Below are 4,061 nucleotides of genomic sequence, written 5' to 3'. Positions count from 1 at the left end.
CCGAAGGACTGACGCGCTGACGCCTGGGAACCCCCACACGCGTGGTGAGCGGGGACCCCGGCAGTCCGACAGCATCGCATCCGATGGCTCCGCAAGCCCAAGGCCATACCGGTGGACCTGCTGAAAATGTACCTCAGGGCCGCAGCGCGAGCTCGCGCCAGTAACGTGCGCAGTGCCGGAAACTGGAATTTGCCACCACCAGTGCTCACGATGAGCAACTGGTGCAGGCAAGCGCGCGGCCGCTCCCCCTTTCCCCTGTCTGAGACCGGCTCTGCTCCTCTGCGTAGTCATGCTGTGGCCGCTCGCATTGCGATGGGGAAGGTATAGGCTATGGCCGAGAGATGTGGCCCTCAATGCCCCCAGCTGGGCGGAACTTCGCCAGCGGCGAAAACGCACCTCGCGCTGAAGCGCGGCAAAGTAGCGTGCTTTCAGGGCCCATAGACGCCCTCATGATGTTTGGGTCTAACGGAAGCGCCCCCAGTGGTGCAGAAATCGGTGGTCAGCCGTGTCCTACACCGGCTTCCTCCCTCTTGTCTCCCGAAGGATAGAGCACAGACCGCCACTCGCGCAGTCGGCCCCCTGCCTTCACCGTGATCTGACCGCAAGGGGGCAGCCCGCCCAGTGGTGGACACTGCGCCAATCGCTTACGGGAGGGGTGATCTGGCTGGCAGGACACACGCCCACGACGGCAATTCAGCAGTGTGTGGGCTATGTCTACCGCTCGTCACGGGGGGAAGGGGGCAGGCAGACCGGGGCCACCGCCCCAGGGGGCCCGATGTACTGCTACCCAAGGCTTCGCGCGCAGAGACCCGCCGCCGCCAAGATGAGCCCCCGATCGTGAGGTCGCCTCCAGGGCGGCGCCTCACCTTGACAGCCGCGAAGTCACCCCCGATAGTGCGCACCGCCACCGCCATGCTGCTCGAAGCAGCCATGGACCTACCGCACCCGCCGAGCGGCGACGTTTTCGGAGCGGCGAGAGCGATGAGTTTGACCAGGCTGGAGGAGAAGGACATGCAGCGCTCGATAGGCATGGGAAAGCTTAGGCACTGCCGCGGTAATCATGGAAGATGCTTGCCAGACAGCGTGCACGTCTTCGACGTGCTCACAGCTCCCGAGATGTACAGGGCGGCAGCGGTCCGTCACAGCGTCCGCCCGGGCGGCGTTAGAGGCCCCAGGATACGCAAAAGTATATACGCGCGGCCCATACGCTGCTGAGAGATGCTACGGCACAGCGGCCATGGCAGAGGCGCTCGTGAACAACGTCTGTGCTGCGCATGGCCTCGTTCGGCGGTTGGAGCCTCGAAAACGCCACCGGTCGGGCCCATGAAATGGCGTGACCGGCGCTCCATGTGCTACCAGCACGCGGTCAGCTCAACAGAGGGCGACCCATCTACACATGTACAAGGCGTATCGCAGCGAAGAGGAGCGAGGCTGATATTTGTGGAAGCGGGGCCTACCATACTGCACCACATCTGGGTAGCCGCCCTTGCGACGCCACCAGACAGAGAGGCGCTACTGGTGAAAAGAAACGACCAGCCCCTTCGTCTCGGCCAGGAGGAGCATACCTTTTTCCATAAAGGCGCCACTGATGGAGCGGAGACACGCTGCATGACGTCGGGCCCCATCAGGCCGGCAGCGAGGCTACCTATGGCGACGGAAGCGTGCCCCCTCTTACGTGCGGCGGCCTTATTTTTCGGTTTGCCGCTCAAAAAGGATGCCTTTCCAACGACGCAACTCGGCCCGACTCCCCTTCCTCGATCTTCTACGGGCGTACAGAGGCTTGCGCAGTCATCTGGTCAGAAGTGTGTGTGTGTGTGGGGAGTGGGGATGCGTCGCCTTAGATTGAGACCCCAGCCCCTTCCTCCCCCCGCGGAGAACACCTTGGGAGGGGGAAAGGGGACGGTGATCTCCAGGGCATAACGCACCGAACATGCCGATTCAAGAGGTACGGCGCTCTTTCTACGTTCGCTACTCCGCCGGCGCGAACAGCGTGGCCAGCGCTTCGCTGAGGTCACAGATTGCATGACTTTTCACCGGCTGCCGCGTCATGAAACAGGTGATTGGGGTGAAAGAGGGCCGACGCACCCAGTTATATCAGGACAGCGACGCACTCGCAGGGGGGTAGGGGGGCAGAAGAGGCAGAGGGCTCTCTTGTACACTGCGGCGGATCAGGGGCCCGGCAGCCCACATCTTCCGCCGCTGCGCGAGCTGAGAGCCTTTCTACAACGCGTTTAAGCCACCCGCAGCCGCAGTCGGCGCGCCGTGTCTGAGAAATTGTCGTGCCCCCATCTCCCGCCCTTCCCCATTTCCCATCTCCGAGCCTTTGAGGGAAAGCGGGCAAGGTGAAGGAGCCGCTTAGATGCTGCGGGGCTTCACCTTCGCACCGCTGAGATGCCCACTGATGACAGGGGACACCTCTCAGTGCGTCGGGTGTGGGCGGTCCAAGAGGCACGCAGGTGTGGGTCCCTGCCGCCGGTCGCGTGCGCACCTGTCCTTTCAGTGTGTCTTTGCTCATCACGCGTGGGGCACAGCAACAAGTCTGGCAAGACTGTCGAATCGGCAGTGCCAGGGGCGCCGGTGCCCACTGCATGGGCTACGGACGGGGCCACCGATCTCGGGCGCCAGCCGGCACCCACCTCCCTCCCACCCCAATCGCACTACGAGGTGCGACGCGGCGGGGCACGACGTGCCTGGGTGCGAGCGTCCACACATCAAAGAGAGCGCCTGCTGAGCTGGTGAGGCGACGGAGGGGACGGCGTGGCATGCTGACAGGGTGCAAAGCCTCGGCGCGTTCCGACGTCTAGCGGGCTGCCGTGTTGCTCGAGGTTGCGCGGCATGTGCCCGCTCCTTCCGTTGCTAGCCGCATGATAGACGCCACCGCCTCCGCTCTCGAGCAGGACCGTGGGCGCGGCCCCGCTTGGATCGCGGCGCGCAGTCTGTCCAAGTCGGCTTGGTGTCAAAGGCGCCGCGCGTCTGCGCAGAAGAGGAGGAGGAGCCGTTAGGTGCATGACTCGAGTTGGCGGCCGGCCGGCTCGCCCTGGACCACGGCGATGCCGCCTCGGTGCAGCAGAGGGGAGGGCGGCGCGAGCTGAGTGTGTGCGTGTGCATGTACAGACATGTTTTAGATGTATTTGCGTGGGGTAAGCGCCTTCGACTGAAGGTGCAATGGAAACGGCGATTTCGAAGTGCTCCTGTGAGCCTTTGCGTGTGCTCGCCATTCTCATGCGCGCCGTGCGTGCCTGAGGGCTCTCTGCACGGCTTCGCCCAGTGTCCCCGGCGGAGTAGGGAGGGCGCGATGGCGACGACTTGGACCTCCTCCCGCTTGCTGCTGCGTGCCGCACGTCTCTCCATAGATGCTCTCCCCTGCAGCAGCGGTACTGCCCGAAAAGCGTGCGGGGATGCTCTCGAGGCAACAGCGATAAGTGGGAGAAAGTGGCGAGCTGCGTGTGGCGGCAACGGTAAGGACAGCGAATGAAGGCCTTCCATTCATGGCTGCAGAACAGCAGCACCGGCAGCTGCCGGATCAGACTGAGGGGCACGCGTGGGCGGGCAACGTTAGTACTTGTGTGCCTGTGTGCCCCCACCCTGTCTGTGTGCCTGCGCGGCAGAGCAGGTGGCGTGAGTGCACGATACAGGCACGCGCGCACGCATCCAATCATCTGAGCACCACCCGCGCGATCATGCGTGCTAGGCGGGGACCGACACGACGGATGCGGTGTGGCTGCAGCGTCCTGCTGCCCTTTATGTGACTCCGCCGCCTCCTTTTCTTTGCTCACTTCGCGTGCCTCCGCCTCCCACTCCTCCTCATGCATCTGTGCGCCCTCTCCGCATACACACGCGTAGACCTTATAAGCACTTCTCCCACTGCGCCGATCGATCACACCGCCAACGGCGCATTCGACTGTGAATTGCGAGCTCTCTCCCGCCACACACCCCACAGCGCCTCGGTGACGCCACGCTGTCCGCGTCGCTCTTGAGGGCAAGCGGGAGAGCGGCACCTAAATAGGAGCAGTCGAGGCTCAAGTCGCTCGCGCTTGTTCGCGTCTTGCACACGCTGCCTG

Source organism: Leishmania martiniquensis, chromosome 17 (assembly GCF_017916325.1).
Source record: "Leishmania martiniquensis isolate LSCM1 chromosome 17, whole genome shotgun sequence".
In the NCBI taxonomy this organism is placed as follows: Eukaryota; Euglenozoa; class Kinetoplastea; order Trypanosomatida; family Trypanosomatidae; genus Leishmania; species Leishmania martiniquensis.
This window is presented reverse-complemented; position numbering follows the sequence as displayed.